The 22,871-nt window shown below is 33.8% G+C and overlaps 1 pseudogene across 1 annotated transcript in view; it reads right to left on the bottom strand.

Annotated features, from left to right (window-relative positions):
* LOC148956218 (cytochrome c oxidase assembly factor 5 pseudogene) overlaps window positions 1-22,871 on the bottom strand; it is a 139,159-nt pseudogene that overhangs the window by 535 nt on the left and 115,753 nt on the right. The window lies entirely within an intron of this gene.

Here is a 22,871-nt window from a genome sequence, read left to right as displayed (position 1 = left end):
AAAGGGCTTTTTTTGTATTTCCAGTGACGAATTAAAAAAAATAGTACAAAAATCCCCCTCCTCTAAAGTTTGAAAAGTTTTTGGTATGTTATTTTTCTGCCAAACCTAATGTTTCAAAGAACGACGGCAATTTTGCTATTATTCAGTAGCTCCATTTCAGCTCCACTCTCTGCCAAATTACATCTTTGGAACTTACTTCGCCCTTTTTTAGAATAAAAAATATGTTAGAAAACATGTTTTTTTACTTTTTATATATTTTTATATCCATGTTCGACATTTTTTTGTTTTGCTTTTTAAGTAAGTTTAAATAACTTTAAAAAAAGCGGAAGAAACATGATATATATAGCTTGATGGGCGGATGCACCTGAGCCTGCCGAATGCGTTGATATAACCTGATAAGTACCTTGTCCTTACGGTGTAAGTTACAGCTGTAGGCTTATCGCAAAATCGCATGCCCGCAGGGATCATAAGCCTTAAGCAGAGTAAAATCATGCGGCGGAAGGAATGGAGAGTATGGAGACAGATTGTCAGGTTACAAAGAATTTCAATGTCTAGTATTCCAATATCTAGGGTTCGTCACAAGGCATGTAGTGTTCCTTAAAATTTTAATAAAATTATATCCTTTTACAGAAAAATACAAAGTGTAAAACTAAATCACAATCGTGACTCTCATACAAGTATTCACAAAACAGTAGTGTATGGAGGGGGGGGGATTGTGGCAAGACGGCGAACCCTCTAAGTTAGCAGTGCTTTCATTTTGTTGACCAAAGGCATAGAAAGTGTGTTCGCATTCGCTGATTGTCCCATGCGTTTTAGTCTTGTTTTAATAAATCACACAACGGTGCATCTGGCGGTATCACCCATCAAAATAATGCATTAAGTTTACTTGCTATATTCCTTATCAATCATCCTGAAGGGAGATCCTAAAGCTGATTTTATGAGAGATGACAAGTTTGGCAAGAAAGATTTAAAAAATGATCTGTAACCTAATTTTGTAAACTTTAAACTCCCTTATATTTTATGAAGTAAATAAGGATATGTGAAAGCAACCAGTGAATAAGGGTCTTTTACAGAAAATAAATCTTATTCAGCTTTAAAATTTATGGCACTCGCTTTTTCGTGTGACAAAATGTAGTGCGTAGTTAGATGTAGTTGTTCATGGTTTACAGACAGCCTAATTTAAAACAGACAGAAGTTACACCTACACATATCCAAGTTATCATTCCGGAAGTTTCTACGTTTGAAAAGGTTGCAGATTGAACGGTCGACTGGTTTTAAATGTTCCGTAACCGTCTAGGAAACCCGGCTCCTTTCTGGACCTTGGATTCCAACCTATCGTGATCTCTTCTTCTTTAACTTCGCTTAACAAATGACAAATTGCTGACGCTGGAATTTTCCTCCTTCATCTTTGAGCTAATAGTATATAATTAATCAGCATTTTATTTTTAAATTATCATTTTTGCAATATCTGTCACTGTTTCGTAATATTCTTTAAACATTTGGAAGTGTACAAATCTTTTCACCCTCGCAAAGTCGGACAGTTGGCATGCTTCATATCATTTGAGGCTATAAAATTTGAGGCCCAGTGCTATAAAAACATTTTTGCAATAAGCTGCTATTGCCAAGCTGTTCGCTCGCTCACATTCAATTCCCCACTCAAAAAATTGCAATGCATTTGCAGTGCATAGTATATCTACAATTTGAGGCACAGCCTAGATCAGGGCAGTAATTCATAGTCTAGATTCAGTGCTACAATCGATTCATGTTGACCTTGGCTAGTTCAATAGTAGTCGTAGTCTAGCGGCGACAATAACATAAGACATAATGATAAATAAATTACCACATCTTGGCATTGTATTGCTCCGACGTGACCTTTTAGACGACAATTTAACCGAAAGGCAATCAGCTAACCCCTCCCATGTCCTTTTACCCCAAATGCATTTGGTCAAAATTTTGACATAGCCATTTTGTTCAAAATTGTCCAAAGACCAAATAACTACGTTTTTGAGGTTGAACCCCCCACCAGAACTAGAATTTTTAATTTCCAATCGAATGAGCCCCTTCCAAAGTTTACATGGCCACCCCTTCCACAAAAATCTTATATATTTAAATATATACACCAGGGGATGTGGAGAATTTATCAACCCCTGAGTTATAGCTGTTTGACTTTTGGACTACTTTGAACAAATGAAAAATTGAAGCTTTATGGGCTTTACTATACGCTACGCTACAGCGTTGCCTCAGATCAAATTTTGAACAAGGGCAGCTTTAAGCAGAGTCTTCAAAACGCAGCAAAACAAATTTATTATCAAAATTTATATTTTACAAATAGTTCTGCAAGTAGGAAGAAATACATTTTAAAGACAAATGCAGTTTGGATAAAACTCAAAGCATCTTAGGAACTAACGGCAATGATGAATCTGGAGGTGGTTCACGGATCCTGTCTGCTTTCTTCCTCGTTCTTAATCCATTGGGAGCAGGCAAAGGATATTTTACAGTCGTTTGAAATGAAAAAGTTGATTTTAGGTTCAATAAGTTGAATCTGTTGGTAATTTTTCTTATTTAATTACTTAAGAACCCTCTTAGTTTCTGCCGGAATTTCAACTTGGTAAATTTGTCCTTCACAAATCCAGGAAGTCATATTTTCTTGGTGATGTGATGGCTATATTATCCTACAAGGAAAAATTATAGAAATATACTACATAGGTGCACGGAAAGTAGTTATCAGACTCAGAAACACGATACCTTAATGCTTTCCAGCAATGAAGACACAACGTGATGGATTATTGAGATAGGTTTTTATAGTTATTTTCGTCTTTATTCTAGACCTGTCGAGTCAAAGGAAATAATAATCTACTTTTAGAAACATGATTCGTCAGTAAGACATGGAACATTTTTAGAGGCACTGGTAACAAGTGAAAGATCTTTCCTTCAGTTTGTCAATTTGTCCTCAACTAGAAACCTTTGCTTTTATTGTTAGTCAGATTAGCTTTTTTAAACTATTCGCAAGGGCACGATATGAAATGGAAGGAACATATCGGTATCTCCCCCCCCCCCTACATACCGAACTAAAACATTTAACATCAATAAAACTTTTGTTAGAATTAGAACTAACGTAGTCCTTAGGCAAAATAAATAAATAAATAAAAATTACGTCATCCAATTTGTTGCCCACATACCCTCAGGAGTAATCCACGGTTTACGCAGGGGCGTACAGCGACATCATTAATTTTTTAAGGCGTGCTCTGCCGAGCTACCAAAGGATAGTTTGCATCAATTCTACTAACAACTGAAGTTCCGCGAGCTAATAGAAAATGTTTTAATGAATTTATGTAGCAAATAGAACGTTGTTGAAATAAACCGTTGATTTTCAGCCTGAAGTTTGAAAAACGAAGTAAAACTTGTAAATTTCTTTTCTTTCAAGATGATTATCAATGACTTTGGTGCTTCACAAATTCCATACTGGATCCTTTTTTTACTTGTTCGAAAGTTTTAAATACTAGTTCTGTTGCTGACAACCCATCACAGCACATAGCCACCTGAGGCCAACACTGCTATGTGAGCTCCTGCTCCGTCCCATTCTGCTCAGAGCTTCACTTTTTATTCCATCGTTTGACGTTCAGGGTTGCCACCCCTAGTGATTTATCACCATTGCTAGTGATTTTTATGTTGCCTAGTGATTTTGTGCAAGCTAGTGGTTTTTAGTAATTTTTGTTCTAAAACCAGTAATTTTTTTCTAAATTTTGTGATTTTTCACGATATGGCGCGTAGATTCATGATTCAATTGAATAAATCATAAAATAAGCTAATTAAAAAAAAAAAAAAAAAACGCAAAACAGTGATTCACTACAGTTTCTAATATGTTCCAGATTAGCATTTATGCAAACATACCGCCTTTGAAACTTCTGATTTCCCACCACATGTCTATATCAGATATAGACCCCAGAGCATTATCATCAATATAAAAAGGCAAACCCATTTAATCGCAAAATTGGAAGTGTTCTATACTTGCTATTTCACAACATTTAAACAGGTCGAGTTTTTGTCTTCATATTTATTGTTTTTTCCTCTCTATAATCTATCAGTTCTAAATTAGATTTTCTTCAGTTAAAACCTTTGAAAGTGGAGTGAATGGTGGATATGAATACGCCCTTTTCATAAGTAAATAGAACAGAAATTGAGTCATAGAAAAATAATATGCTAGGTATACATTAAATCTAATTTTCTAAATAAAAAAAAGAAATCATTGAAAAAGAAAGTAGGACTTAGCGCTTTTTGTAATAGGATTTGTAATATAACTAGATAGATTAAATCAATTGTAGTTTGATAATTGAATTTGGTTGGGAGTAAAAGGGGAAGGGTATCTACTCTGGGAATTGTCTAATGGTTTTAATGTTTACTTCTAATATCTAGTTCAAACTCCAATAATTCTCCGAATTCTCTTATTTGTAATTGAAACACCTAATAAGCGCAGATAACGTCCTATTCTTTCAGTTCATGGGTTTGTGTGCTAATATATCAAACAGTTTGTGGTAACAAGCTAAGAATGGAGCGACATAGCTCAATTGTAACCAAAACTCTAGAAACGAAATTTTTATATCATTCGATATATTATCGAATTATAACCCTACTGTAGAGGTTTCAAGCCCGTATCCGCAACATTGTTGAATCTTATATTATTTGCCAGAAGAAAAATTACCAATATATGTTAATTTGTTGTTTTTCTTCCAGGGCCGATCGTATCAAGCCAATGGTCCTGGAACATAGGGAGAGGGCTCAATTAAACCAAAATTAAAATTTCTGGTGTCCGTTTTATTTGACCAAAAAGATCGGATGGCTACTAGTCCATCTTCCATGTCCCTTTTTAATCCAAAAATTGTTTGATCAAAAGTACAAGATAGCCATTTTGTTTAGCATATTTGAAAGGTTCCAAAACTATACCTTTAGATTTAACATTACCCACGCAGCCCCTGAGGATAGGTCTGGGGATGACAGTATGCTAGAGATAATTTGCTAAGCATAATAAGGATAATGTACAATCTATGGAAACCAGTTTCGTAGCCACAAAGACAAATAACGAGTGACAGAATGTATTGGACTTGTATAACTTGGGTTATATATTTGGACATTAAGGGGTGGGAGTAAAGTTAGGTTAAGTTAGGTTACTTTACCCTAATGTGCGAATATATGGCCCAAATTGTGTTTTTATATTATACTATAGTATTATTTTTATTATACTTTGGCATATTTCATTAGGATTAACATAACTTACTTCTTGGGTGTGTTCCGTATAATTAATAAGCACCTCTTTTTTTTATTAAAGAAGCAATAAAATCAATGCTTATCAAAATTTGTTGAGGGTAGGACCAATTTTTTCCATGAAAATATAAAAAGGCCATTTTCAAAATTGCCGCTTATACTAGCTCAAATAGAGTAAAAAGAAAATAGTTCCTATATTCTTTGGAAAAAGACTGGGGTTTTGAATCGACAAGGAAAAACAAATTTGAAAGAAAAAGCAATTTCACTTAGATCACCAATAACCAATTTTCAGTGATTGAGGTTTAAGCCAAGGGTACCCGTTTTGGAAAATAAAGGGAGGAAGCAAGGATTTTGTTCTATTCTCTGCATAAAGATTCAAAAAGGCATTTTTCAAAATTTCAAGGGTAATTTTCGCTTGAGAAAAAATAAAACATCAATCTAAAGGTTTTTTCCACATCTAGGGGGGCAATTTTACCCCCCTTCCTGTAGGTGCGCCTGTATAGAACACGCTAAAGAAACAAAACAATGACAAACTGCAATGATTAAGAGTATTATAATTCTAGTGAATTCTAGTGATTTTTAGTCAATAATCTAGTGATTTATGTGCTTATTTAGTGATTTTTTTTTCAAGAATCTAGTGATTTTTATTTTCATCAGGTGGCAACCCTGTTGACGTTGCTACTTTCTTTCTTATACCCTCTGAACCTTTTTTAGGCCCTCTTCCCATTCTATTTGAGAATGTCCTGCTTTTGGTTTGGCCACATTTGGATTGCCAAAAAGCAAGATCTTAGGCAGTAGGCTATAATACTTGACAGCCTTTCATTCTTCATCCGTAAAAATATGACCAAATCCTCTTAAACTTTCCTTGATTATATCCTTCGACAATGAAATTGAGTCTTATATTTCGTAATGGTTATTGTTATATATATGATCGCTCAAATGACTAGCTGAGACTTATCCCCACATAACTCTTCTGGAAAACATCTTAACACATTTTCTTCAAATTTTTGAAGCGCCCAAGTTTCAGTGCCATATGTGATAAGTTCCATTACCAGGGCTTCTAGTATCCTGAAATAATTCTAAGTTACGCATCAGCATAAGTATTGTATCTTTTTTGTATTCTTAAGCCATGGGGTGGAAAATCTGCAGTATCATTTGAAAATTCTGATTCTCTCTTTCGCTCGCTTTCTTATCGCACATTTTTTAGTTCTTCACTTTCATTTTTGATTCATTTTGATCCTCGCTGTCGCAGGTCTTCTAAACGCATGCGTCTTTGGTCTTCACTTTTGTTTTTGACTCGTTCTGATTCACTCCGTTGCTTATCTTCTTATCACATATTTCTTTGTTCTTCACTTTCATTTTTGATTCGTTATAATCCTCGTTGTCGCAAGTGTTTTAACCGCATATTTCTTTGTTATTTATTTGGATTTTCATTACTTCAGACATTTTTTCAATGCCCTTTGCTTTAGCTACTTGGATTGGTCTTGTCTCATTTGATCATCCAGTTATCCATTGTGAATTTGCGCTTTTTCGGGTCATTCTCTTGGTCTTATCACGTTTGATGGTTCATGTGGTTGGAAAAAAATTCCCCTTATAAGAATTTATAAAGATTGTAGATTTTGTTTTTGGCTCTTACGTTAGGCATATATTTTATAGCTGTAACATGTATGCAGCTTTTTATATTACTGCATGGCATCATGACAATACTGATGATAAATGTGGTGTCGTTTAAATGAAATTGTGTTTCCAAAATTAAGTGTCTAAACGAATTTTCTTAGACTCGTGACCTATCTAGATCGTTTTTCTTTTCAAGCCAAAAATCTCAGGGTGCCGCCAGGCTCTCTGTGCTCGGCCCGTTGCCAGTCTTGACAATTATATTTGCCTTGTCAAGTAATTTATCAAGATGTGAAAATTCAACTTATGTCAGGCAACACAGCAGTTTTTCCAGCAATTTCTTAAGCTCAAGAGCAACATCAATGGAAGACACAATTAGCATTGAAAACGATCAGAGCGAGAAGCTCACTATGACTGTCCAGTTCAATAAAATTATTTTTGAGAAAAGAACATAAAAAGGCTGTTTGGTTCTGAAAGCACGAGAGTGAAAACATCATCCATTTCAACCCCGCTCTTTTAACTTTGAATATTTCCCAGTAATTGCTGAGGAACTTCAAAATACTTTGTGAACAAAATGGGAGCTAAAACCACTTATTCTGCGGTTGACAAATATTTTCCATCGTAGTATTTTTTTTTTGGGGGGGGGGCTGAACCAAGGGCAACAAAAAGTATTAGGAAGTAAGCTAACTAGATAGTTGGATTCTAAAATCAGCCGCGGAATTGTAGATGTCATCGACGATCCAGATTTGAAAGTCTCATTTTCGTTGAACCCTAAAGTCGGATAATAATTTAGATTTTCGGGTCGATAATCCTACTGTTAAGTAAGATTCTCAAATCTTATTCTAAAAAGGTCTTCAACATTCACATTGATCGGAAATTGTAAAATAAATTGAGAAACACTTACAGGAATTAAATAATAAAAAGAACGTAAAACTGTAGGTTTCAGAGGCATATCCAAGTAATTTTTACAAACAAAGATGGCTCAATAATTTCTTAGACTAAATTGCGTTTCCATTTACGATTAAACTGAAATAAAGGTATTTAGAACAGTTGAGACTTTTAGTAATGCTGTCAAAAAAAGCTATATGATACAAATAGTAGCAAAAGTCCAAGTATTACGGCTTCTCATCTAGATGGCTATATCAAGCGAAAAAGGGAAAGATGTAGGAAGAAAAAAAGTAGCTTAAACAGATTAACACAAGCATAATTAATTGTAAAAAAACATAAAGGTATAAAAAAGGAAAGAAACCCATACCCAAAGCTTATAAACTATAGTTTACCAGATGTTATAAAAAGTTATTTTTATCAGGTTTTATATAATTTACGTACAAACTCAAGAAAGAGTGACAGCTATGCACTATTGTGTATATAGGATCTTTCTTCTGGTATGACAATCTAACGAAATGATGCGCAGACATACGCAAGAATATGTAGCAGTCACCTTGCCTTGTATTTGGGCGTGAAATGTTATGTTGGATTTGTTTGGAAACAACAACACTAGTTTATCTGAGTCTGTTGCGTTTTTATTAATTTATTTTTTGCATAGCGTCTCTGTTTCTTTGTCATCTTTTTACGTAAGTGATTATTTATTTGATGTAGTTTTCTTTTGTTATTTTTTCCCAATTGCTAGAGGCTTCCAGCGGTGAAGCCCAAATATTCGTACTCTTCAAAATCGGAAATCGTCCTATTCAATTGGAAAACTGATTCTTGTGGGCTCTAGCTGTGTACAGCCAGTCAGTTTTTCGTGTGACAAAATGTAGTGCGTAGTTAGATGTAGTTGTTCATGGTTTACAGACAGCCTAATTTAAAACAGACAGAAGTTACACCTACACATATCCAAGTTATCATTCCGGAAGTTTCTACGTTTGAAAAGGTTGCAGATTGAATGGTCGACTGGTTTTAAATGTTCCGTAACCGTCTAGGAAAGCCGGCTCCTTTCTGGACCTTGGATTCCAACCTATCGTCATCTCTTCTTCTTTAACTTCGCTTAACAAATGACAAATTGCTGACGCTGGAATTTTCCCCCTTCATCTTTGAGCTAATAGTATATAATTAATCAGCATTTTATTTTTAAATTATCATTTTTGCAATATCTGTCACTGTTTCGCAATATTCTTTAAACATTTGGAAGTGTACAAATCTTTTCACCCTCGCAAAGTCGGCCAGTTGGCATGCTTCATATCATTTGAGGCTTCTAATTAACAGTCGAAAATTACAAATTCGTCAAATCTATCCATTCAAGAAACATAAGACCCAGGTGGGCCCCAAAACGACCGCTCCTAGGCTTCCATGATTTTGCAGGTTTGCTTAAGTTTTCTTTCTTTGCTGGTTTGGCCCAGTGCTATAAAAACATTTTTGTAACAAGCTGCTATTGCCAAGCTGTTCGCTCGCTCAAATTCAATTCCCCACTCAAAAAATTGCAATGCATAGTATATCTACAATTTGAGGCACAGCCTAGATCAGGGCAGTAATTCATAGTCTAGATTCAGTGCTACAATCCATTCATGTTGACCTTGGCTAGTTCAATAGTAGTCGTAGTCTAGCGGCGACAATGACATAAGACATAATGATAAATAAATTACCACATCTTGGCATTGTATTGCTCCGACGTGACCTTTTAGACGACAATTTACCCGAAAGGCAATCAGCTAACCCCTCCCATGTCCTTTTACCCCAAATGCATTTGGTCAAAATTTTGACATAGCCATTTTGTTCAAAATTGTCCAAAGACCAAATAACTACGTTTTTGAGGTTGAACCCCTCACCAGAACTAGAATTTTTAATTTCCAATCGAATGAGCCCCTTCCAAAGTTTACATGGCCACCCCTTCCACAAAAACCTTATATATTTAAATATATACACCAGGGGATGTGGAGAATTTATCAACCCCTGAGTTATAGCTGTTTGACTTTTGGACTACTTTGAACAAATAAAACATTGAAGCTTTATGGGCTTTACTATACGCTACGCTACAGCGTTGCCTCTGATCAAATTTTGAACAAGGGCAGCTTTAAGTAGAGTCTTCAAAACGCAGCAAAACAAATTTACTATCAAAATTTAAATTTTACAAGTAGTTCTGCAAATAGGAAGAAATGCATTTTAAAGACAAATGCAGTTTGGATAAAACTCTAAGCATCTTAGGAACTAACCGCAATGATGAATTTGGAGGTGATTCACGGATCCTGCCTGCATACTTCCTCGTTCTTAATCCATTGGGAGCGGGCAAAGGATATTTTACCGTCGTTTGAAATGAAAAAGTTGATTTTAGGTTCAATAAGTTGAATCTGTTGGTAATTTTTCTTATTTAATTACTTAAGAACCCTCTTAGTTTCTGCCGGAATTTCAACTTGGTAAATTTGTCCTTCACAAATCCAGGAAGTCATATTTTCTTGGTGATGTGATGGCTATATTATCCTACAAGGAAAAATTATAGAAATATACTACATAGGTGCACGGAAAGTAGTTATCAGACTCAGAAACACGATACCTTAATGCTTTCCAGCAATGAAGACACAACGTGATGGATTATTGAGATAGGTTTTTATAGTTATTTTCGTCTTTATTCTAGACCTGTCGAGTCAAAGGAAATAATAATCTACTTTTAGAAACATGATTCGTCAGTAAGACATGGAACATTTTTAGAGGCACTGGTAACAAGTGAAAGATCTTTCCTTTAGTTTGTCAATTTGTCCTGAACTAGAAACCTTTGCTTTTATTGTTAGTCAGATTAGCTTTTTTAAACTATTCGCAAGGGCACGCTATGAAATGGAAGGAACATATCGGTATCTCCCCCCCCCCTACATACCGAACTAAAACATTTAACATCAATAAAACTTTAGTTAGAATTAGAACTAACGTAGTCCTTAGTCAAAATAAATAAATAAAAATGACGTCATCCAATTTGTTGCCCACATACCCTCAGGAGTAATCCACGGTTTACGCAGGGGCGTACAGCGACATCATTAATTTTTTAAGGCGTGCTCTGCCGAGCTACCAAAAGATAGTTTGCATCAATTCTACTAACAACTGAAGGTCCGCGAGCTAATAGAAAATGTTTTAATGAATTTATGTAGCAAATAGAACGTTGTTGAAATAAACCGTTGATTTTCAGCCTGAAGTTTGAAAAACGAAGTAAAACTTGTAAATTTCTTTTCTTTCAAGATGATTATCAATGACTTTGGTGCTTCACAAATTCCATACTGGATCCTTTTTTTACTTGTTCGAAAGTTTTAAATACTAGTTCTGTTGCTGACAACCCATCACAGCACATAGCCACCTGAGGCCAACACTGCTATGTGAGCTCCTGCTCCGTCCCATTCTGCTCAGAGCTTCACTTTTTATTCCATCGTTTGACGTTCAGGGTTGCCAGCCCTAGTGATTTATCACTATTTCTAGTGATTTTTTATGTTGCCAACTGATTTTCTTCTAGCTAGTGATTTATAGTGATGTTTTTTTTATAAAACCAGGTAATTTTTTCCTAAATCTTTTTATTTTTGACTATATCGCGTTTATATTAATTATTAAGTCTAATAAAAAATAAAAGAAGATAATTAAAAAAAAAAAAAAAAAAAAACGCAAAACAGTTTTTAAAAACATTTTATAAAATTTTCAAGATTAGAATTTATTCAAAAAAACCCCCTTTTAAAATTATTTTTTACCACCACAATTCTATATAAGATATATACCCCAGAGTATTATCATCAATATAAAAAGGCAAACCCATTTAATCGCAAAATTGGAAGTGTTCTATACTTGCTATTTCACAACATTTAAACAGGTCGAGTTTTTGTCTTCATATTTATTGTTTTTTCCTCTCTATAATCTATCAGTTCTAAATTAGATTTTTTTCTGTTAAAACCTTTGAAAGTGGAGTGAATGGTGGATATGAATACGCCCTTTTCATAAGTAAATAGAACAGAAATTGAGTCATAGAAAAATAATAAGGTAGGTATACATTAAATCTAATTTTCTAAATAAAAAAAAGAAATCATTGAAAAAGAAAATAGGACTTGGAGTTTTTGTAATAGGATTTGTAATATAACTAGATAGATTAAATCAATTGTAGTTTGATAATTGAATTTGGTTGGGAGTAAAAGGGGAAGGGTATCTACTCTGGGAATTGTCTAATGGTTTTAATGTTTACTTCTAATATCTAGTTCAAACTCCAATAATTCTCCGAATTCTCTTATTTGTAATTGAAACACCTAATAAGCGTAGATAACGTCCTATTCTTTCAGTTTTTGGGTTTGTGTGCTAATATATCAAACAGTTTGTGGTAACAAGCTAAGAATGGAGCGACATAGCTCAATTGTAACCAAAACTCTAGAAACGAAATTTTTATATCATTCGATATATTATCGAATTATTATCGAATTATAACCCTACCGTAGAGGTTTCAAGCCCGTATCCGCAACATTGTTGAATCTTATATTATTTGCCAGAAGAAAAATTACCAATATATGTTAATTTGTTGTTTTTCTTCCTGGGCCGATTGTATCAAGCCAATGGTCCTGGAACATAGGGAGAGGGCTCAATTAAACCAAAATTAAAATTTCTGGTGTCCGTTTTATTTGACCAAAAAGATCGGATGGCTACTAGTCCATCTTCCATGTCCCTTTTTAATCCAAAAATTGTTTGATCAAAAGTACAAGATAGCCATTTTGTTTAGCATATTTGAAAGGTTCCAAAACTATACCTTTAGATTTAACATTACCCACGCAGCCCCTGAGGATAGGTCTGGGGATGACAGTATGCTAGAGATAATTTGCTAAGCATAATAAGGATAATGTACAATCTATGGAAACCAGTTTCGTAGCCACAAAGACAAATAACGAGTGACAGAATGTATTGGACTTGTATAACTTGGGTTATATATTTGGACATTAAGGGGTGGGAGTAAAGTTAGGTTAAGTTAGGTTACTTTACCCTAATGTGCGAATATATGGCCCAAATTGTGTTTTTATATTATACTAAAGTATTATTTTTTATTATACTTTGGCATATTTCATTAGGATTAACATAACTTACTTCTTGGGTGTGTTCCGTATAATTAATAAGCACCTCTTTTTTTTATTAAAGAAGCAATAAAATCAATGCTTATCAAAATTTGTTGAGGGTAGGACCAATTTTTTCCATGAAAATATAAAAAGGCAATTTTCAAAATTGCCGCTTATAGCCTACTAGCTCAAATAGAGTAAAAAGAAAATAGTTCCTATATTTTTTGGAAAAAGACTGGGGTTTTGAATCGACAAGGAAAAAAAAATTTGAAAGAAAAAGCAATTTCAATTAGATCACCAATAACCAATTTTCAGTGATTGAGGTTTAAGCCAAGGGTACCCGTTTTGGAAAATAAAGGGAGGAAGCAAGGATTTTGTTCTATTCTCTGCATAAAGAAGCAAAAAGGCATTTTTCAAAATTTCAAGGGTAATTTTCGCTTGAGAAAAAATAAAATTTCAAGAATATAGATTTTCAAGAATCTAGTGATTTTTATTTTCATCAGGTGGCAACCCTGTTGACGTTGCTACTTTCTTTCTTATACCCTCTGAACCTTTTTTAGGCCCTCTTCCCATTCTATTTGAGAATGTCCTGCTTTTGGTTTGGCCACATTTGGATTGCCAAAAAGCAAGATCTTAGGCTGTAGGCTATAATAATTATTGAATTTGTAGATAATAATTTTTCGAAAAATGTAAACAAGAATCAGTTTTCCAATTGAATAGGACGATTTCCGATTTTGAAGACTACGAATATTTGGGCTTCACCGCTGGAAGCCTCTAGCAATTGGGAAAAAATAACAAAAGAAAACTACATCAAATAAATAATCACTTACGTAAAAAGATGACAAAGAAACAGAGACGCTATGCAAAAAATAAATTAATAAAAACGCAACAGACTCAGATAAACTAGTGTTGTTGTTTCCAAACAAATCCAACATAACATTTCACGCCCAAATACAAGGCAAGGTGACTGCTACATATTCTTGCGTATGTCTGCGCATCATTTCGTTAGATTGTCATACCAGAAGAAAGATCCTATATACACAATAGTGCATAGCTGTCACTCTTTCTTGAGTTTGTACGTAAATTATATAAAACCTGATAAAAATAACTTTTTATAACATCTGGTAAACTATAGTTTATAAGCTTTGGGTATGGGTTTCTTTCCTTTCATATACCTTTTATGTTTTTTTACAATTAATTATGCTTGTGTTAATCTGTTTAATCTGTTAATCTGTTGGATAGGATAATCCAAGGGAAAGCTCTTTGTTGTTTCTTTTCAATTTTTTGCAATGAGAATATAAAAAAGCAATTTTTCAAAAACCTACAAAAAATGTTTTTTCAAAATATATAGGTAGGGGAGACAATATTGTTGTTTTTTCAACTTTTTAATGGAAATATAAAAAAAAGCCATTTTTCAATTAAAATCCTAACAAACTTTGAGATCTAGGTAGGATGGACATAAATCTTCAGAGAGTAAAGTTACCTAGTGTTGCCAACATATCCGACGGCACCCGTAGGATAATTCAAGGGGAGCTGTTTGTTGCTTGTTGTTTTTTTCTATTTTTTCATTTTGTTTTTCAATGAATATATCAAGAAAAGCCATTTTTAGAAAAACTTTTACGAAAAATGGTTTTCGAAAAACCATTTTTCGAAAAAACATTTTTCGAAAAACATTTATTATCTGTAGATAATAATTTAGATTTTCGGGTTTATAATCCTACTGTTAAGTAAGATTCTCAAATCTTATTCTAAAAAGGTCTTCAACATTCACATTGATCGGAAATTGTAAAATAAATTGAGAAACACTTACAGGAATTAAATAATAAAAAGAACGTAAAACTGTAGGTTTCAGAGGCATATCCAAGTAATTTTTACAAACAAAGATGGCTCAATAATTTCTTAGACTAAATTGCGTTTCCATTTACGATTAAACTGAAATAAAGGTATTTAGAACAGTTGAGACTTTTAGTAATGCTGTCAAAAAAAGCTATATGATACAAATAGTAGCAAAAGTCCAAGTATTACGGCTTCTCATCTAGATGGCTATATCAAGCGAAAAAGGGAAAGATGTAGGAAGAAAAAAAGTAGCTTAAACAGATTAACACAAGCATAATTAATTGTGAAAAAAACATAAAGGTATAAAAAAGGAAAGAAACCCATACCCAAAGCTTATAAACTATAGTTTACCAGATGTTATAAAAAGTTATTTTTATCAGGTTTTATATAATTTACGTACAAACTCAAGAAAGAGTGGCAGCTATGCACTATTGTGTATATAGGATCTTTCTTCTGGTATGACAATCTAACGAAATGATGCGCAGACATACGCAAGAATATGTAGCAGTCACCTTGCCTTGTATTTGGGCGTGAAATGTTATGTTGGATTTGTTTGGAAACAACAACACTAGTTTATCTGAGTCTGTTGCGTTTTTATTAATTTATTTTTTGCATAGCGTCTCTGTTTCTTTGTCATCTTTTTACGTAAGTGATTATTTATTTGATGTAGTTTTCTTTTGTTATTTTTTCCCAATTGCTAGAGGCTTCCAGCGGTGAAGCCCAAATATTCGTACTCTTCAAAATCGGAAATCGTCCTATTCAATTGGAAAACTGATTCTTGTGTTCCTACCATTGCTCTTGGCTCTAGCTGTGTACAGCCAGTGGATCACCTCATTTATCTAGGTTTAACCATTGGTTCGTGTATTCTTCACGCCTGAAAACTTCTCCTCGAACAGCTTAAACGACGAATTTCAACGTCTTACGCTTCAGTTGTATCATGCAAACTCCGATTCAACCGGCTGCTTCTAGCAAGCTTGTATAACACCATCGCTTTTTCCTCATATTTTATATGCCACGCCCTTCTGGAAACTTCTCAGTAAAACTGACCAGAATATAATCAGAGCAATGTATTTCCGTTTTGCGAAGTATTTGCTTTATCTACCTCCGTGGTATAGGAATTGGCATTTAATTGAAAATTTTAAAGTCGCAGACCCTGACGTCACCGTCGCTAGGCGAATAACGAAGCATAATAGAAAAATACGCCAAAATCTACACGAATGGTCCCATCTGCTCATTCAGTGAATCAGTGATTCGTTTCTTTGTTGGTTCAGTTTGTTATAGTTTGTGTCTTGTTTTTTTCTTTCTTCTTTTAAGTGCTCCGTCTTGTTGTATTATTTGACGGGTTTTTCAATAAATAAATAAATAATAAATAAATAAATAGGTGGATAATAATTCTGTGTTTTGAGCTTTAACAAAAATGTTGAGCCACGTTTACAGTGTATCTAACAAATACATTTAGCTTTATTTTGTTGAACTTTGTGAATAACTTTAATCTATGTGATACAATCTAAATAGAACTTAAAATCTCAACCTAAGCTACATAAAATTTTAAATCAAATAACATTTTCGTATTCGCTCTTAAACGAAAAATAATGAGCAAAAAGAAAACATAGAGTAAATATTAAAAATTATACTGGTCTTTTAGTTAGTGTTCATTTGCAAAAGAGATGGCATTGTAAACAAAGCACTGTTATGCACGATTTCCAAGGTAAACACGGGATTTGCAGCACGGTCCAAGTTAGGAAATGTCATATTCTTCCCTCAGTCCTATCTTGGATTATGATGGAAATCTCTACAGAAACATTGTGAAGTATATGAAAAACTGTGTTTGCAGGACAGTCCAGTCATATTACGGTTTCACCTCGGAATAAGAAATAATAAGCTAGAAACACGTATACACCTAAAATTTGCCTATCTAAAACTTGTCTCAAAGTCCCAAAAAATGTTGTGTCTGTATCGGAACTTATTAAAGGTTAAGAATCACAAATTTTTGCGGTTTTCCAGTTTCAGCAATGCATAAACTTCCAAATCGTAATTTTCGTCATAAATGTTATTGCAAAGGTTTTTTTCATGTGCCCAAATAAGAGGGCGGAGCGCACGCAGCTTTCAGTCATGCATACTATGTATATGTTCACAAGTTAAAGTGTGAATCTTGGTGAATAATACCTTAGACAAAGATACAAATTATCAATAAAATATAATTAAAATTTAATAACATATATTGTTTATTGGCTATTACATTGTATTTTGTGGGGTTTTACATATACCAAACAAATTCATTTAAGAATACTTACCTACTTAATGTAATTAAATAAAAACCAAGTTGTTTTAACTGAAAGTAAGGAGTGACATTAAAACTACGGACAGAAATTGTTCCGTATATGAATGGGGCTGTCCCCTCCTCACCCGGCTCTTTACGCTACAGCTTTTTATTGTTTCAGTTAAAGAAAAATTTGTTTTTTATTATTTAGTTTCTGAACGTTTTTCAACTAATGAAGGTTAGAATTTGACTCACCGTACATGAAAAATTAAGACAAAATTTGCATATTAGTTTTGGCAGATTTTTTCCGGATATTAAGGATTGCCACCTCTTCAATGCCTTGCTCTTTACGCTAAAGCTTTTATCACTTAAAGCTTCCTATTCTAATTAAACGACCCCCTAGTTTCAATTTTAGTAAACAGTCAAACTTTTGCGTAAAGAGTAAGGTATTGAGGAGTGAGCAACCCTTTATATATGGCATAATTTCTGTTCCTTTTTCAAATCATGCCGGTAAATCTGGCTCACCCTCTCTGAAATATACCCCTCCTCGTCACGGAGAACTTCTCCGTGGAAATTTAATCCAACGTAAAGTGCACCTTCCCCCGTTCAAATTCCCTCCAGACAGTTCCATCCTCACTGAGAATCCGCCTTACCTGTAAAATTGCTTGTAGACGATTAACCCTAAAAAATTCTCCTTAGCATTCTTTCATTTGAATAAGACTTAAACCTCTAACCGTTTTCTCGATCACTTCAGAAATACCCCCTTACGTGGAAATTATTTCCCAGAAAACAAAACACACGTAAAAAAAGCCCCTGGATAATTCCCCCGGATCATCTCCACATAGAAAGTTTGGCAAAGAGAATGTACAACAATTAAAAAGAATTTCGTATAGTAATTCTGTCAAAACCCCCCAGAGTGACATTTTCCCTGGAATATTTACTCCCCAGAAATTGGCATCCCCAATGAAGATTCTCCCCATATAAAACCACCCAAAGCGACCCCCCCCCCAAAATGGCTGCATACTTCCCAATAAAAAATACTATATGCAAACAATGAGCAAAGTTCACAACTTGCAGCCCTTCCCCCGAGGACTCTGGGGGGTCATTTTACACCTAAAGACGCAGTCTTTAGTTTTTCGACTCTGCTGAACAAAATGGAAATCTCAAAATTTTGATCGGGTCAATTTGAGAAATAAATGAGCGTGGGAGGAGGCTTAGTTGCCCTCCAATTTTTCGGTAACTTATAAAGGGCACTAGAAATTTTAATTTCCTCTTGACTGAGCCCTCTTGCGATATTCTAAGACTACTGGGTCGGTGTAATTACCCCTGTTAAGATCAAAAAAAAAAAAAAAAAGAAAATAAAAGATTATTTTGCAAATAGGCAAAAAAAAAATTCCAAATTTTTGCAGATATGAGTTTGAAACCTCTAAAATAGGGTTCTCTGGTACGCTGAATCTAATGATGTGATTTTCATTGAGATTCTATAACTTTTAGGGGGTGTTTTCCCCTTTTTTCAAAAATGAGGTAAATATTCTCAGGCTCGTACCTTTTGATGGGTTAGACTAAACTTGATGATACTTATATATTTGAAATCAGCATAAAAATCAAATTATTTTGATGTATGTATTGGTATCAAAATTCTGTTTTTTAGAGTTTCAGTTACTATTGAGCCATCGTTACCACGAACTGTTTGATAAAAATGTTTTCAATGAAATACCTATTGTATATTTCAAAGTTGATTTTAATTAGAAAAACAACTGATCTTTTTGTCTTCAAAATGTGTAAATTATTAACTACCAATTTTTTTGTTAGGATTATAACTGAGAAGGCAGAATCCTATAATAACACCTTTTTCTATGAAGTCTATGTCTGAGAGACACGGAAGACTATATAATTAAATTTCTTAAAAACACGGAACACCCTTAGAAGTACAGGGCGATGTTATAAGCGTTTTCCGTTAATATCCTACTTGGATTTCATGATTTGTATTAAATTAAAAAAAAAAATATGTTTTTTCAACTGAAAGTAAGGAGCAAAATTAAAACTTAAAGCGAACAGAAATTATTACGTATATGAAAGAGAATATCCCCTCTACAACACCTCGCTCTTCACACTTTTCACAACACTTTCTTATTGTTCTAATTAAACGACCGTTGTGTTCCAGGAGTCGTTATTAAAGAATTTGTACAAAATTTAAACTTTAACATGAAGAGCAAGGTGTTGATGGGGGGGGGGATTACTTTTGGTTAGTCTTTTTTTTAATTTAATTTCTGATGTTTTTTTAATAATGCCAAGAAATCTGGCTCCATCTCCATGAGAAAATCCCTCCCATGGAAAGATCCTCTAGGGCGCCAGGCAATTCAATCCCGGTGAAAACTTACCGCCGATAATTACCCTTAACATTTCCACACGTAAAATTGAGTCAGCCTAGAGAAAGTAAGACAAAGAAAAAGAACTTCGTACAGGAATTCTAGCAAATTCCCCCAGTGTAAAATTCCCCTGAAAAGTTCACCCCTCGGAAAATTCCTTCCCCAAGGAAAATTTTGCCAGTAGAAAATCATCCCAGAAGAAAATCCCCCCCCCCCACCCGAAAAATTTACGCAAACTTCCAAATAACAAATATTATACGTAAACAATGGGCAAATTTTAAAAATTAAAGTTAAATTTTATAACAAATTTTATAATTTTACAACTCAGTGGCAGTGGGAATCTTCTAGACCCCCACATTTCATAGTCCTCTAGAGACTCATAGTATCCAAATATGGCATTGAAATTCTCTCTTTTCAATGCGAGACGCTTCGTTTGATTGTCAGGGAGGACAGCAATCTTTGAGAGAAAAACAGCAGTGCTAGTCATGCCAGTGAAACACAGAGAAGGCAGTTTGAGCGTCTTGGACAATCAATGCGATATCTAGAGAACCACGGAAAATCATCTAGGGGTTGTGTTAAACTATCGGAAATATTCTAAGGGGCGTCACTATTCTGCCTAAATACATTTTGTTTGTGTCAGATTTTATATTGTGTATGTGTGGATAAATAAAAAAAAAATTTCCTTCTAGAGTTCGGTCCTAACGGACATCTCGATGTACACATTTTGTCAGCGATGGAAACGCAAATTCTGACAATCCAATGATCTGGCGTTCAACTGCCGATTGTCAATGAAGGCGTTATTTTAAAATGTAGAAATTAAAATTGTAGTTATTTTTATAATTGAATAGAAATAAAAACAAATTGAAAACGAGTAAAAGTTTTCATAAGGCAGTGAACTTTGAAAGAAAAAAAAATTCTAAACGAAGGACACTCAGACCTGATAAACTACAATTGTTGTTTTCAAACAAGTCCAATATGACATTTCAAGCCCAAACACAAGGCAAGGTGGGTGCAACATATTGTTGTATAAGTCTGCTTATTATCATTTTGCTAGAATGCCATACCAGAGATAAAGATCCGATGTACATAATATGCATGACTGTTACTCTTTCTTATGTTTGTGCATGAATTATATAGAACCAGTTTAAAGATAACTTTTTATAGTTATTTATAACACCTGATAGACTCTACTTTATCAGGTGGGAGCTTATTTCCTTTTTTTGTGCAACGCCTCTGTTTATTCCCAATTTCTTATGGATGTGTTCCTTGATTTTTTCATTTGTCTTTCCTTTTTTCCCCGTTAAGACGTAAAGCTAAAGTTCACTGTCTTATTGAAAGTTTTGCCCCTTTCAAATATTTTGATTTCAGTTTATTCATAAATGAAAAGGCAGTGTAGTCTCTTATTAAGCCATCTTTATTAGTAAAAAATACTTGCATATGCCTCTGAAACCTAAAGTTTTACGTTCTTGTTCTTTTTATTATTTAATTCCTGAAACTTTTTTTTTTACTTCATTATTGTAATTCCCGATAAATATGAATCTTGAAGGCACCTTAATACACCTCTTGCTTAACAGTAGGATTATCGACCCGAAAATCTAAATTACAATCCGATTTTAGAGCTTTCAACGAAATTAGATATTCAAAATTGGATCGTCAATGACATCTACAATCATATGGCTGATTTTACAATCCAACTATTTAGTTAGCTTACTTCGTAAGCCCTTTTGTTGCCCTTGGCTTATATAAAATGATAAAATTTCTGCAATGGAAAATATTCGTCAATCGCACAATGAGCAATTTTAGCTCCCATTTTGTCCACATAGTATTTTCAAGTCGCTCAACAATTACTGGGAAATATTCAAAGTTGAAAGAGCGAGGTTGAAATGGATCAGGATGATGTTTTAGTCACATGCTTTCGAACCAAAACCGCCTTTTTATGTCCTTTTCTCACAATTAACTGTATTAAACTGGGTAGTCATAATGAGCTTCTCAGTCAGATCATTTTCAATGCTAATCGTGTCTTCCATTGCTGTTGCTCTTGTGTTAAAAAAAATGCTGGGAAAATTACTATGTTGCTTAACATAAGTTGAATTTTCGTATCTTGATAAATTGCTTGACAAGGCAAATGTAATTTTTGAGATTGGCAATTAAATTGAGGGGGTAGGCAAATTTTGTTCCTTTTGGAACCTCTGTGTGAACCTAAGGCTACAGTCGATAGCCTGAATCTATCCAGAATACAGCTACATTTACTGTTTATATCTTATCATATTACAAATAAAATCTTATAGAAGGTCCTCGACACATCTAATTCCAAACCAATTAAACCAATGTATTAAAGAAAAACTACTAAACATAGTTTTGCACAGAGGCGGTTTTAGGGAAGGGGCAGAGGGAGCACTTGGCCTGGGCGCAGAAATTTTAGTGGCGCAAAATTTCAAACAAATAATCTAACTGTTATAATAATTTTGTAATTTTGAAATTTTATTTATAAATTAGAGGGCGCAGTTAATAAATAATATAGTTAATAAATATTAATTGATTAATAAAGTAAAAATAGTTTAAAACTGAAAAAAGATTAAATAATAATAATTAACTGAATTAATTAATAATAACAAATTAATTATTAATAATTAAATAATAAAATAAAAAAAAATTATTAATTAATTAATAAATTGAAAATAATTGTGTTAATAAATTATTTTTTTTTAATTTGGCCTGAAAATTTTGTGGGCGGCAAGGGGGAGGGGCTAATCAAGATTTGGCCCCAGGCACAAGGGAGGTCAGAACTACCATTATAGCTTATGAAAAGCTAGATCTTTTCAAAAGTTGCACTTATAATTGATGGTAAAAACTGTTTTTACTTACAAAGTTCCTGCCTTACTTTTGTCTTCCAGTCTTACGCTGGCTTTTGACGCTTATTGAAGTGCGATTTTAAAGAACGAAGATTATGTCAATAATCCCAAGGAGGTACACAATCAGATCTATTTTTCTACGAAAAAACGAAATGTTTGAAATAAATGTATAAATATATAAATGTTATATATGACTGTACACACTGAGTTTCCAATTCAGGTGGAATTTTTTTTCCTCACCCATGGTTTTTGAACAGGTTTTTTTCGGTGAAATTTGGGTTAAATTGTTCTTTTTTTATTCGTAATAATTTCTGTTACAGAATTTATGAATATGATCCTTTTTTTAGTACCTTTAAATTTTCGTTTTGACCTGTAAACTTTTACCGGCCAGGAAAATCTCCCAACTGTGTGCACTAAAAACGCAACAAAACAATTTTGCGAAACAAGCAAAAAAGTCTTTATAGAAAAATTATAGGCGATAGAAGATTCTGACTAAACTTCCGAAAAAAAAGTAGCTTAACCCTAGATTCAAACAAAAAAAAAGGCGCTTTGATTGGCAACATCCAGCTGTTGCGTCAGTATGCAACTTAAGTTGCTGTCAACTTCCCGAGGATTTTTACGCCACACAATTTTTACAGCCATTTTCAATTACACAATCCCTCTCATCTTTCACGCTTGTTTTTCA

Source organism: Artemia sp. Qi Xiang Cuo, chromosome 1, assembly GCF_049724085.1.
Source record: "Artemia sp. Qi Xiang Cuo chromosome 1, ASM4972408v1, whole genome shotgun sequence".
Lineage (NCBI taxonomy): Eukaryota > Metazoa > Arthropoda > Branchiopoda > Anostraca > Artemiidae > Artemia > Artemia sp. Qi Xiang Cuo.
The sequence above is the reverse complement of the archived record's forward strand: the minus strand, read 5'-3'. Positions and strand labels throughout refer to the sequence as shown.